Genomic DNA, 15,620 nt, shown 5'->3' on the forward strand with positions numbered 1-15,620 from the left:
GTTTAGAGTGCCAAGCAGCGCTGGCGTACTTGAGTATTAGATAGATACATAAGTGTATTTTAAAGCCAAATATACAGCCATAACACAGTACAAACAACATAAAAGAAAGACACAAATAACATGAACTTTGATCAGCGATCATCATAAAACACTTACATGAAACACTGCATTAACCAAATACTAGTACTTAATACTTGAAAAAAGGTCATTGAAAAGAACGCTTAACACACGGAAAAGGACATAAATAAAACATTACATTTACTTTATACTGAGATTTTTTAAAATTATTTATTTGTTTTTTTTTTATTGTTATTTAACAAAGTTTCCAGATACCTTGCTACTCTACAAATAAACTGAGGTGACCTTCTATTTAAGACACCTGGAAGTATCAACTTTTTTATTTCCAAATATCCCTTCCCTTATCGTAGAGAGCCCCTGGCACCGACTTCAGCAATGCACTAAATAATCCTCTTTAACTCTGCAAAGCGGGCAAGTATATCTGTCTTCATTGGAACATCTTTCTTTAGAATATTTTATAAATCTTGCATTAATTGGGAGTACTTTACCTTAGTGTGGTACTTGGAGCAAATAACTCCTTGTCAGGTCTGTGGCTGCTCCTAGATTGTGATGAATTCCAGTTCTGGTGCGGGTTGTTACATTCGTTGTATTTGTTTCATTTAAGATATAATTATCTTAGAATGTACAAAATACAGATAAATAGATAGATTGCTATTTATTAAGACACAACAGACAAACAATTATGAATCACTGTTCAAATCACTCAATACTATATTACTATAATATATTTATTATACTATATTTACTATATTAACTATTTTAGTATATCATATGAATATTTACAGTAAAAGAGGAACATAAAAAAAGTGTGTCAATTCTCGATCACAAAAAGGACTTGTGCCCTCGTTTGTTTTGCTAATTTGTCATATTTGACACTGAAATTGTGTAGGCACGTATGTTTGCAGTAAAAATGAGTAACGAAAAGATAGATAAGATTGTGAATTCCTGAACCAAAAAGAGCACTTCTTGCCTTGCTTAGATATGTAGATGAATAGATGTTTCCGTGTTTATAAATAAATATTATTACATATGATGTATATTATTAAATACATTATATTAAATTACGTATTATATATATATATATATATATATATATTATATATATATATATATATATATATATATATATATATATATATATATATATATATATATATATATATATATATATATATATATATATATATATATATATATTATAGACATTGGGTGTTACAATAAATAAATATTGATAAATCGCTGTTCAAACCCCTTTTTGGCCATTAAAATTGCCTAAATTACGTTTGGGAATGAATGCTTGATTTGACGATTCGGTAACCAATCGTCAGCTTTCTTGCTTAAGGCTAAACTGAAGTTCAGGATTAGACTAGTAATTTCTCATTTTAAAGAAAGAATTTTTAGCCACAAAATAAAACCGTAATCAATCTTACTTACTTAGGGTTATATCCTTCGGCGGCTAGTGGTCAAACAATACAATGTTTGATCTCCACGGCAGACGATCCTTATGTAGAGAACACATTTTATTGAGCGATGATCGGAGCAGGGCTTCCACTTTTCGGTTTCAATTTTCCCTATTTTCATGTCAATTTTCCTAAAATTCCTTATCTTTAGATCTGATTTTTCTCTATTTTTCTCCCTAGAAAAAGAGTTATTTTGCCTTAGATTTCCATACAATCTACACGAAAATCGTAACGTAGAATCAAAGCATTATTTTTTATTCGGATAATAATAAACATAAAATCTTTTACGCTATTGAGAACACATGAGAAGTTCAAGTAAATGTCATCTCCAGCACTTCATCGCACATAGCGTTTGCTTTCGTCTTGAAGCCAGCAACAGCATTCGGTATGCTGACAGTTGATGAAGTTTTATCTTCGTTTTTCAACCAGTAACTGACTCGAATAAGTGAGACTAGTGTGACGTTCTTGAAACTATTACGGATGTCTATTTTGATTAATTTCAGGAGACTAAACAAACTCTCAGCTGGTACATTACTAAAGGATAACAAAAAGATCATTGGTATACACTTCTGCAATTCTGGGTACTTGATTTCACCACTGTGAGTCTTCAGACTATCTTCATCTAGTACTGCTCATCTGACATGTCTTCAGCTTGGGTATCTCCCAGATGAAGCTCAGTGAAATAGATCATTGCCTGAGATCTCCATTCTTTATCCGTTTTTTGGATGCAACACTTTTCTGTTAGAACAGGAAATCTTGCAAATAGTGGCTTTAGAGATTTTGGCTTCAAATTTGCACTCCTTGGTTCAACCAATGCCAAAATGTCTAAAATTTCGTCTTCAAACTTGAAATGGTCTTGAATCTGCTTGATTAGGACTATATATAACAATTTCGACAAGACTGGTAAAAGAGATCAATATTATAACTTGGCTCATGATCATTGAGTTCTTGCATTTGCAAGAACATTCTTGCATGATCATTGAGTTCTTGCATTTGAGTTCTTGCATTTGCAAGAACATTCTTGCATGATCATTGAGTTCTTGCATTTGCAAGAACATTCTTGCATGATCATTGAGTTCTTGCATTTGAGTTCTTGCATTTGCAAGAACATTCTTGCATGATCATTGAGTTCTTGCATTTGCAAGAACATTCTTGCATGATCATTGAGTTCTTGCATTTGAGTTCTTGCATTTGCAAGAACATTCTTGCATGATCATTGAGTTCTTGCATTTGCAAGAACATTCTTGCATGATCATAGAGTTCTTGCATTTGAGTTCAATGCAAGAACTCATGAGTTCTTGCATTGAGTCGGTTGCAGCTATTTCCACATGTGTCTGGTTTAAAGGCAGGTACTCACAGATGAAGCTCAGTGAAATAGATCTTTGCCTGAGATCTCCATTCTTTATCCGTTTTTTGGATGCAACACTTTTCTGTTAGAACAGGAAATCTTGCAAATAGTGGCTTTAGAGATTTTGGCTTCAAATTTGCACTCCTTGGCTCAACCAATGCCAAAATGTCTAAAATTTCGTCTTCAAACTTGAAATGGTCTTGAATCTGCTTGATTAGGACTATATATAACAATTTAGACAAGACTGGTAAAAGAGATCAATATTATAACTTGGCTCATGATCATGCTATGATCATGCTTATGAGTGCTATGATCATCTATGAGTTCTTGCATTGAGTCGGTTGCAGCTATTTCCACATGTGTCTGGTTTAAAGGCAGGCACTCACTTGAAATGTAAGGATTCTGTTCGGTAAACAAACCAAAACTGTGAATATAGTCTAGTTCCATGAAGTTAGACGCAACATCATTCACAAGTTTGCTGACACTTGCCTTTAGGCAATGAAGAAGTGGAAGCTCAGATTGAAAAACTGTCAGATTGAATAAGATGGCACGAGCATCTCCCATTCAAGATATGAGGCATCATGGCTTTCATTAGTGTTGAAGCAGATCTATTGGCTCCAAACATGACTTTAGTAGTATCTGCATAGAATCCAGCAATATTTTGCCAGGGAATCGAGTTTTTTTTTTTCAATGACTTGTTTGATGCAGTTAGTCAGACTCTCGGCCAATCCACCACTACTCTTAACCATGTCAAACTGCACATTTAACCTTTCAGAGAAATACAAACTTTCTCTGAAAATCTTTACTTTACCCCAGATTTCCCTGAAAATTCTTAGTTTACCCCAGATTTCTCTTTGTCCCTATATTCAATATAAGTTTTTCTAAAAGAAGTGATTTCTCACTAAAATAGAGTAATCTCCCTAAAAATGGAAGCCCTTGATCGGATTAGTCTTGCCTTATCTTCATTGGAACGACCAATAGTGATCCATTGTCTGCCACTCTTCCGGAGAATGGTTTCAGCAGCAAACGTCATGGGGAAGTTGTCCTTGTCATTTGACCCCAGTATCACTACCTTAAGTAGGACTTCGTCGCCTATTTGAGGCTGCTTGGTAATAAACCTGATCTGGGTGATAGACTTTCTATCACCCCAACTAAGTGTATGTATTCTTCGCAGGAAATTGTTCCCGAATTCAAGTAACCTTTTCTCTACAGCTTTAGATAGGCTACAGGATTCCCATTCTGTCAACATCGTCAATATCCTGTCAATATGTCAATATCGATGTGTCAATATCGATATTACGTTGCTGTTGAACAGGCGCAGCTTCAACTCCAGAGAGTACTTGCTAGACCTTCAAGCGCTATTTGGTTAAGAGAATGCTGCACCTGAATATGTGATTCAACTAAACTCTGAACGCACTGGGTACAACGGTGTCATAGAGGTCAAAATCTGCGCCTCTTTTTTTCCTCTTTTTCAACATTTGATGTTTTGTCTGAAACGGTAGCTCGACTGCTTAGGTAAAGCCTTGAGGGCCAATAAGTTCAAAGATTATGGAATCAAGCATTTAATATCAAGTAGACAAGTATCCAAGGTTATAATTTTGCAAAGCCGAAAAAAAAGGACCGGTGACCGGAAGCATGAAAAGTTTCAGGGGAAATAAAATCGACTAAATAACTGAATAAAAGCTGATTCAGTATTATAGTGTTAGTTTTATATTTGAAACTACCCCCCCCCCTCCCCCCAAAAAAGCGTTTGATATGGCATTCAAAATGGACATAGAATGTTACAAACTAAACGCTAAAGAGCAAACTATTGTTATGATGTCGACTGGTTGTCGTCTTTGTTGTGCTAACTCAAACGTGGCTCGTGGATTTCAATTCTAAATATGTTTACTTTGAGATAAGTGTAACTTCATTACTCATCATAAGTGTAAAAATGCAACACTGATGGATTTGAGAAAAGCGAAAAATGAATTTTCATATCAAATACAGAAACAAAATATAAAATATACGAAGGATATTGCAAACCAGCCTAAAGGTCTTTCGTAACTACGGAGACTGAACTGGCAACTCTACATTATGAAGAAAATGCATGACTTGCTGCTATTTCAGAGAGACATGTGGAACAAATATTTTATGAAAACACCTCCGATAGTTCTCAATATCCATTGGCCTGTTCGATCCAACCAAATTTAATTCTTTCGGTTGCCTATCTATGACATGTCTCCAGGACATTATAGTAATAAAAAAGTTTCCATCCATTTGAAAGGTCAACGCCCAGGTTGTTAATCATTAATACATAAAGTGGGGTCTAATAATGTCCCTTGGGGAAAGCCATGTTAAATCGGAAGGGGGTCTGAAAATGCTGGGAATATGCAACAATTTGGGTTATGTTACAAGAAAGGACGCAATGATTGAAGTCAGATAAAGGTCACTTTTGATTTCATTTGAAGATTTTGAAACTGGCATATTTGAGGTTGATTAAATGAAAGGTTTTCGTAGATCCAACCTGACACATACGTAGAAATTTTTTCCGATGGCCCAATAATGGAAAAAAATTATACTTGTGTAAGAAGTGCCCACAACTTCAGTAAACCTTAGTTTTTTTGTGGGGGATGGACGAGAGGCCCTGGCCCTCCCCATGTTATATCCAGGGATCCACTACTATTAGACTACTATTAGTCGAACGCCCTATGCGCCAGCAATGGCTCAGGAGGATCTTTATCCTTTTATCCTTTTTAGCCAAACCAAATATCGTTTTTGTTCTGTTTCGTTTTTTTCAACTTTGCAGGCAAACACCTGAACCTTTGCATAATATTGAAAGTACTAATATTTAAATATGTCTGGAACATTTGGAAATAGGCCCCAAACTCCCCTCCGTATTTTCCTGGATCCAATACTATTAGATCAATAAACTGTTTAATTTTTGAACTTTGGTCTTCATGCGATCTGTGCCTTAAGCTATACAAAGTATGTCAGGGACATTCGGAAAAGCCTTGCTTTTGTTTTCAACCAAACAGCTAAAAAGATTTTTTTTTTTTTTTTTTGATTTGAGAAAGAGCACAGGCGTCAATCAAAGGAAAGGGGTACAATGGGTACATTTTTGGGTATTTTGATTTAAGGTACCTTTTTGGATGTTTTCTTTGAAAAATTGGAGAACCGACGAAATTACCTGCTCGATTGTGGATATATACCCCCGCTCCCCCCCCCCCTAGTTCCTTCATTTTTGTGAGTTGGTGTTTTTTTAGAAGAGACATGTGAAAGAATTTGTAGAATGATGACATTCTTAATGAACTTTTTCTCGTAGTTGTTTCTCATAACATATCATCATTTTTTCCATCTAAATGCAAAAATTAGAAGAAGCTATATATTTTATGATTTGTATTTCCTTGAAACATGCTGCTTTGTGACAAGCCCACAGATGCAATTTCCATGAAAGGACTAGACACGTATATATTTATATTCATAGTTTTAGGTTTGTCCAATCACTGAACCAGGATTTTCGTATAACCTAGACTTTTTCTTGGAGAATGATCTAAACTTGCTTAAAAAATGTGGAAATCAATAGATGACTAAAGCTTAATCTTAATCAATTGATTTACAGCTGAGGTTAACGTAAAATTGCCGTTTTAGAATGACACTGAAACCACAGGATTGTAGTATAAAGATCAATAAAATAAGAACAATTAATAAAAAAAACATAAACAAAATAAAACTTGGACACTGACATAAACTTTAAACGATCAGAAATATCTTGAGATACAATCTTCTAGGGAGTAAAAACATTTAATTGAGAAGATTATATTTAAGCTATTAAAGTACCAAGGGTAGTGAAAATGAAATCTGTTTGTTTGAATTGATTGAGTAGGAATTTGTATAAGCACATCCTAACTCTCTGCAGCACCAAGCCGCCTGAGGCCAACACAATTACAAACGTTCCTCCTCCATCCCAATCTATGAAAGCCTCCCTCTTTACACCCTCCCAGGAAGCCCTCTAGCCCCGTTTGGGGACGACCTGCTTTTCATTTGGCCCTAGACGGTTGACCGACATGGACAATCATTAGCAATCTGTCATCCTTCATCCGCAGAAAGTGCCCTAGCCATCTCACTCTTTCTTCCATTGTAGCCCTAGAAACCAAGAATAGAACCACATTTCGTACAGCTTACTGTTTGTGATACGGTAAGCCAGTTGGGTACCCAAAACAATCCGTAGACAATTTCTCTGGAAAACAGCGAATCTCAGCAAATCCTCCTCTGTTTTTCGGAGGGCCCAGGTTTCCTAATCATGCTTGGCCATTGTCATCACTGTAGCTTCCAATATTCTAATCTTTGTTTGCAAACTTACCTTTCTATTCTTCCAAAAATTTTTCAACTGTGTAAAAACACCCTAGGCCTTGGCTATTCTGCTTAAGTCTCAAAATATTACAAAAAATCTTAAATTCAATTCTTAATGAGAAACACCTCCATATATAGTTATGCCGTTTTTGGTAGCAGCGAACGCCAGCTTAAAGAAAAAAAGCTTGGGTGAAAATTTAGTAAAAAAGTAAGGTAAAACGTATGACACGATTCGTTTGCACCATGCACCACACACCTTCAAGAAGGTGTAGCTCTTTTTTCTGAAGGTATCGTTGTCTTTTAAGAATCAACAGATTGTTAGTGTTTAAAATTTTACGAACAAAAAGCGTTGTTTGATCTAACTAATCAGTTTTGTTTGTTTATTTTACGGGTCAACATGGCAACACTGCCATATTGGCAACTAGTAGGGGACTAAGAACTTACTAATTTGAATCGACCGGCAAGAAAGCGTTAGAAAGTTGTCGTTTTGTGGGTATGAATAAAACTAATATGAGTCCATGAAAAAAGCATTTATTTTGATGTGTTTGCTACATTAAATTAGAGGGAAAAAAAATAAACAGCCAATATAAAAGATAAGCATTTCAAATGGTTTCAAATGTCGGTAATAGAGTTCTGTTAGAAGTTAAAACTTGGAAGTAATTTTGAGCAATTTATTTTCTGAAATTTATTTTGCAGATGTTAATATAGCCTAATATAACTTATTTTCATGCGAATATACCTGTAATGATATGACTAGAGGTGGGGGGGGGGTAACTCATGTCTAAAATATAACACATTCGATATGAACGTATTTTTTGGTTAAGTTTTGTTTTAAAAAGTTTTGTTTAAAAAGAGTAGAAGCTGGAATGTCCAGCGGTGGGATAACAAAATATTGAGCAAGATTAACGCCCCGAGCAATTGGCCCTCAAAAACTCCTTCGAATGTATTCTAAGGACAATTGTAGCCATTTTTTCTACTAAAACTACCGTTCGACCCTCTTGATCTACAATATCCTGCTGACGTTCTATTGAAAATAAATTAGCTAACGGTTTTTAGCAATTATCTCAGGCGTGTCATTCATGATCTTTAATCGTAACATCAATTATGTTCAGTTTGCGAAATATGATAAGATTTGTTAATAAATGTGCTAAGGAGCCACTCCATCTCACAAGATTCATCAAGTAAAGTATGGAGTCAAAGCCACTCTTAGCGCTGCTGGTGTCCGGAGAAAAATTAATTAGCGTTACCCCTCCCAACTGAAATATAAGCAAAAAGCCAAAACAAAGTCAGAATTTGATCAAAGTGGACAACTTTCCTGCTGCAGTCCCCCTAGCCACGGTGCCCGGGTAGGCTACCCTGGTTGCCCCCTACTCCACCTTGAACGGCTCTGTATGGAGCGCGATGACAATTTTTTGTTAATTGTTGTTATCATTTAGTTGTTATACTAAATAATATTCAATATTTGTGACTATTTCTTCTAATCTCAAGACTTCGTCAGTGGCAACATTGTTTTATAAGATAAATCCCTATAAGTAGCCATATTTTTATCTTGGTAAACGTGTTGACAACTCTCATAAGGTTTGGGAGCCCTTGCTTTGATCCACCTCTTGTTTTATCTGATTCTCGCATTGACATTTGAACTGTCTTTATGACTTCGTGAATATAAAATATTTATCTGTCTTTTTCCCTAGCAATCTCGAGTTTGCAGAAATTTTCTCTCATAAAAGCTTTATATTTTCCTTTTACTAAAATGCTTCATTAGTTGTATGCATTTTTCCTTTCAGAAACTGTTGACACGCTATATGGTAAGCCTTCTTCTAACCTCATTTTTCTCACCTTTTGTTTGAAGTTCCATTAGGTGCTACTCTAGAGATGAAAAATTATTGAGAAGGAACAGGTGTAAAAAAAAAGACCTTGAGATAGGAAAAGTTTATTTTTCTTAATGGGTTTTATTGAATCCGTAACGGTTGATTCCTGTTCCTGATTTTTGAAGAAATATTTCTCCCAAGTTGACCTGTATTTCTTTCATATACACTTTAAAGTATCATGATACTAAAATTCGTTATGTGTTTTTGCTATAGAACTGCTATAAGATTGGACTTTTTCTAAACCTCAAAAAATCACTTCTAATCTTGTTTTTAATGTAAAACTTCAGGAATCTCTAAAGTGTTCTGATATCGCTTCTTCATTTTAGAGATATAAGTCTTTGGCTCGTTAAGAGAACTTAATTTCGAAAAAGAAAATATTTTTCTTTTTATTTCTTAAAAACTCGCATAATAATAGTTAGGTTATGTACGATATACGTCGTCACTATGAATATATAATATTTATAGTGACGATTATAATCGTCACTATATTATCGAATATTATCTCATAATATGTATATTAGAAATATGTATATAATTATTCTAATTTAGAAACTCCTCGAGCCAGGATCTTTCTCAGAAAATCTGTTCAAATCAAAACATCCTTGGTGTGCACTGTTGGGGTCAATTTCCTGAATTCGCCCGATTACTCTTCGGGCGCAAAAATATTAGCCCCCAGGATGGGCTCTCGCTTTCAGAAAAGTTTGACATGCTAAAATAGTAAACCTTTTTTAAACCTGATTGGTCTCTCCTTTCATCTGAAAAATAAATCCAAAAAGCAAAATTTTTCAAAGAAAAGTAAAGAGCAATTATAAAACCAAAGACGAGCATAAATAACGTTTTGAAATAATTCAAACTTAAAAGGACTAGAAATTTCTACTTTTGAATAAGACAAGATTCAAAACGGAAAGAAATTAAATTAAATCATCACATCAAAGATAAAGATAACAGATACTGATATAGATGGACAAGTAAATCGTAAAACAAGTACAAATTGAAATGAATAATAAGGTCAGACTTCGAATGAACAGAAATTACTACGCCTAGACAAGTAATAAAAAGAGAAAAACTACCGGGATGTTTTGCTAATTTTGTTCGTAATGTCGGGGGAAAAAGTTTTTTCATCTCTGGAGGTAGACCAGGAAATGGATTGGGCTGAGAAGCAGCCCGAGGTGGGCGAAATTTGGATGACTGTATGAGAGAATATAAGAAAACGAGGTGATCCAGTGGAATGCAAATGCTTTGGCCGATACCTCGGCCCCGCTGCTCTCAGTGCAAAAAGAATAATAGATGACCTTAAAAAAAGTAGAAAATTCTCTCACGTGATTGGTTAAAAGGGGACTGAATAGCAATGGTTCTGAATAAAAGATCACAATTTTACTTGAATTTGTTTTGTATAAGGCGTATTTAGTATCTGGATCTAGAAGTCTGGATCAGGATCTTTTTTTATCCCCGCCCCTTTTCATAAAGAGTCCTTGGGCACCTTCCTAACCCCTCACAAGAGTCAGTCATATAGGTACCTAAAGTGCTGTATGAGTCAATGTAGAAACGAGATAGAAATATGTGGCAATGTTATATACATTGCGCCCTTGGATTTTCCCACACCTTTCTATGGTTTTGTAGTTTCTGCATCTGTTTCAAATCTTGAAATTGGCATGATATTCTGGGAGCCGGTGTCTCCCCCCCGTGGTAAATTCCTCCTACTTGCACAATTGAGCAGACACAGAGAAATTATCCAGGGGAATATGGGGGAAACGCCTAGACCAGATATTCCACGTGATGTATCGTTTTTCTCATATGTCTCGGCTGTCTTTTTATGTTTTCAAGCTTTTATGTTCAAAATGAAAATGACAATTTTTTCAGTTCAAACTGAAAAAATTGTTGGATTGCCCTGGAATCAGCACTGTCAATCACTCTGTCGAATCAAGATCTGGAATCAAACTTGTCATCTTTTTTACCCCTCCCCCTTTAGTAAGGAATCTATGGACGTATAGGATGCCTCATCAGTCAAACTAAAAACGAGATAGAAATATGAGGCAATACTATAGGACATTGGGGGGAAATTTGATATAGGAACCTACCCTGCTGCTAGCGGAGGATGTTCTAAAGTTGTTTTTGTTTTTTCCTGAATAATCACTTTGTCGATTTTTTCCATAGGTTCCAGTTTTTGTTGGAAATGGCAAATAGTCTTCTTAAGCGTGGAGCTTCTGGAACCGTGACAGTGATGAATGTGTTTCCTTTATATAACTCTTTTGTTCAACTTGTATAAAATAAATCTTTTTATTAATGGTTTTGTCTGCATATTTCTTCCGGTCAAATATATATGTAAATATATATATATATATATATATATATATATATATATATATATATATATATATATATATATATATATATATATATATCGTTTAAATTTGTACCAAGAAAATTAGCATGATAAATTTTTAGTATATATATATATATATATATATATATATATATATATATATATATATATATATATATATATATAATAATTATTAAAAATTATTATTATAAAGTTATTTTAAATTAGCGGTATTGATACCGACCCTTAAAAAAAAGAGAGAGAGAGAGAGAGAGAGAGAGAGAGATGATTCGATGAAGACAGGTTTTTGGAAAATTTTCTACTCTGGCAACACTGACGTAATTGTTAGGATAATTATCGTAAGTACTAAACTTCCTATTTTTAGTCTATAAATCAAAAGTCTACCTTAAATCTATAAAAATTTCTGACCAAGCTTGCTGTATTTTTACATAGAATCTAATGTTAAAATATTTATTAGGATTATTTTAAGTGCTGCAGTTGGATGCCAGATAGCCTAAACTAGTCATGTCATTACCCTCCCTGTCAGTTAGCATCCACAAAACAATGGTATGTTTTCAATGCTTCATTTTTATAGATATTTAGCATTGTTAAAATGAACAGCGAATTGGGTTCTTTTTTTAGCACGAAAAATGCCAAATTCAAATTGGTTTTTAGGAAAACGACAGATTTCTTTTTCATGTGGAAAAGTTGCATTTTTTGTCACTTAAAATTTTAGTCTCTGTTAATGCAACTGGATGTCTCAGACGTGACTAGCTTTACGATTTTTCTTATTTTCCTTACCACCATAATTAAATTGAAAATACAACGTAAATTGGCAAAAGTAAGGTATCGGTTTGAACCAACTTGGGCATTGAGATAAACCTAGGTAAGGGGGGGCTCCATAGACATAGTGTTCCGTAAAAAAAGCTTATATATAAGGAAAATATTGTTAATTAATTTGTATATTTCAATCAAATGTTCATGCATTTTTTTTTCCATAATCAATAGTGCGTATAAAGCCGACGAACGATTTTCTAATTTTTTGTATAGCGTCTGTTGGGTTTTTCTTTATTTGTTTTGTTTAAAGTATTATTTTTTTCATTGATGAAGGATTCCGGGCGTGTAGCTGAGATATTTTGACTTTTATATTATTATTTTTGTATTAATAAGTTTTTTTATTTTTTATTGTATTGTAAGATTTTGATATATTGAATATATATTATACGTTTTTAATGTATTTTCGTTATAACTGTCTTGTCATATTCAAAAATTTAAAAATATCTGCCTCTCCCTCTTTATCTACAAAACGTTCAAGATGCAATATAAACAATAAACAATAAAAAATTAAAGATAAAAATATAAACAATAAAAGATAAAAATTACAAAGCACTGTGTTAAAAAAAAAACAAGTTCATGTAAAGGCGACATGTGGGTGCGATTTAACTTGTGTTTATACATTATTTACAGTTTATTTTAGCAAACAGTAAGTATTAAAATAAGAGTTTTGCTTACAGTTTTTATGGAATGTTTAGTATGGTGACAGTTTTGCGTAAGGATCTAACGATAGAGATAAGAAAAAAGAATAAAGGCCCCGTTCTGCAATATTCTGCGGTCATATTTTGCCTTTAACTGGATTCACGCTAGTCCAAATCAATATTATTTTAGGATAAATAGGGAAAAATAGCGATAAACTGCCATCTATTCGTTTTTTTTCTCTTTGACTCCGAAAATCATGTTTTGATTCGACTCCCCGTAATTTGATACTCAATAATTTAGATCTCTCGATAATTACCCCTCTTTTTTGCGGTCCCTTGAAAAATACTTGATCAATGGAAAATAAACACCATGGAAATCTGGATATGTAACAAGAGTTACTTGCTTGGCAATATTCTTCAAAAATACAAAATATAAATTCTGCTCGATAGCATTGATAAAGCTGGGAATATGAAACCAACAGTTTCGACTGCTATAATTATAATTGATAAGGCCTAGAAAAATATGAGTTCTACCACCTTACATAACTGCTTCAAAAAGCAGGGGTTTGCTATGGAAACTGAAAATGCCGCAAGGCCATCAAAGTCGCGAGATTTAACGGAATTCATCCCCTAGACACAGAATGTGAACTTATACCAAACTATAGTGAGTTTTTAAAAAAAGATAAAGGATACGGCATTAGACTTTACAGTCCCTACCGGCAGTGCTGATCTCCGTTTCTCGGCCCTTCAGCCAGGAAGTCCAAAGTCCTGTGCTTTCGCACACCCTTCCTGTTTACCTTCCCCAGATTTCTCCAGGTACTCATTTAGAGCTGGCTCGACTCTGGCTAAGCTTACAGAGTCACACCACTGACCCCCGTCCTAAACTAAATAACTGGGTACACTGGGATTCGAACCCTCGTCCTCTCAGACGAAGGATATTGAGTTTACTTTTGAGATTTTTGCTTATATGGACGATGATATTCACTGTCCATTGAACTTTAACCAATTCCAAAATGTTGACTCTTCGAGATGAGGACGAGGAAATTAGAAGAAGGGCCACTTCCTCCATTCACTTTGAGCGAGATATGATTATCTATCAACAGCTTAGGTTCCTACGCTCTCACACGCGATAATTTCTTAACAGCTCTCATCATCATTGGAATTGAATTGGAAAATGTAAACGGAATGAAAATGTAAACAGAAAATTGGAACGGAAGTCACTCCATCAAAAAGAAATCACAATAAAATACTTTGCAAAATAACCCTTTTGCTCCCATAGTTTTCAACCCACTCATGTACATATGCGATTCCGAAGTTAACTGTAAGACCTTATATGTTATTTGTACATATATGTGTTATGCATCTTCAGTAAAGCACTTGTTTATTTGAAATTCTTCCTGGTTCCTTCTTGATTGTTTCAACTTCTGTTATTTTGAAAATTTTGATAATTTGAACTTTTCCTCTGGTTCCTGGAGTTTCAAATTATCGAAAGTTGACTGTACATTCCAGATACCTTGACTCTGCGTCTCACTTCAAATCTCGGTGAAATGGCTCAACCTGGTTATCAGTAACTGGGCCAGTCAGCAAGAAGGATCAAAGATAGAGGTAACACTCAATCCTTGTCTTAATAAAGTGTCGTGCCTTTAATATAAGATTTCATCTTTCCTTACTTTTTTTTTCTCAGCCACTTCATTAGGATGAGTTGGTGGTAGAAAATTAGGAGGGGTCCGATTCAATTGGAAATCAGAGTTTCTAGTGCCCTCTTTAAAATGTCGAAAATGATGTGATAGCGATTAACATCCTCCTGTGACCTTTTTGTTGCCAGCTTTTCCTCCTACTCGTAAGCCGCCAAGATGTCCAATCAGGATCCTAAGATAGCCATTCCGTTCCCACAATCTGAAGGTCCAATTAATATATCTCCGGATAGAACATGACTCCGATGAGTCCTGGGGTAAGACCCATTAATAATGCAAATTGAAAATTGTATATAAAACGTTTTATAGTGAGTAAGGTATCCGATTAGCTCGAAATGTTCAGGGACTGTTCTCTGGGCCAAGGATCACAGATAGCAAAGATGAAGGGTGTTAAGTGGCTCAGAAATGAGCCAAAAAAGCAAGTGCAGTCGCATGTAAGTCGTTTTGGCGAAGAGAAACCTAATGTACAAGGAAAACTGTTTGAGTCACGGCCCTTCTATTCCAAATCGGGCACCCCAAAAAGTGCCAAAAATCTTATTTTGTGATTTTATGTGAGACTTATTTCTTACGTCGTTAGACTAAAGGTATTTAAGCGGAGAAGGAAAACTGGAAAATATGATGGTTCTCTGGAAGACGGGCGATGACAAAGGGCCAAAATTTCTTTGTTGAAGCGCTAGAAACTCAAAATAGATTTATGCGTGAAGAGAGCGCTCATAGATAAAAAATAAATTTAGTACGGAGGCATTGGCCTCTTAAAAATAGTGAGCATAAAAAAGCCGATTTTAGGTTGGCTTGAAAATTATACCCTTAGTCCATGGGGTCTTAAATGTACCAACAATAGAAGGAAAAGTATTTGTTCTTCAGAAATAGGGCAAAATTTTTCTCCAGACGACTTGATTTTTTACAGGTTGACTCCTGCAACAAACAGACCAAAGTGTAATCCAACGATTAAATACGGAGCAAAGATCCCTTAAAAGTCTGATCAGAAAGCTATTTCAAAGTGGTATGCTTATCTTAAATTCCTTGGACCAAGGGACCTTAA

At 34.8% G+C, this 15,620-nt stretch overlaps 1 protein-coding gene across 4 annotated transcripts in view; it reads left to right on the forward strand.

Moving 5' to 3' along the window:
• Positions 1–11,374, forward strand: part of LOC136039601 (pre-mRNA-processing factor 40 homolog A-like) — a 122,108-nt gene extending 110,734 nt beyond the window's left edge. For all 4 annotated transcript variants that reach the window (XM_065723471.1, XM_065723470.1, XM_065723472.1 and 1 more), the window contains exon 16: positions 11,241–11,374. The gene's annotated coding sequence lies outside the window, so the exon portion shown is untranslated. The remainder of the gene's footprint in view (positions 1–11,240) is intronic.
• Positions 11,375–15,620: the final 4,246 nt, after the last annotated feature.

The sequence above is a fragment of the Artemia franciscana genome, chromosome 19 (assembly GCF_032884065.1).
Source record: "Artemia franciscana chromosome 19, ASM3288406v1, whole genome shotgun sequence".
Classification (NCBI taxonomy): Eukaryota; Metazoa; Arthropoda; class Branchiopoda; order Anostraca; family Artemiidae; genus Artemia; species Artemia franciscana.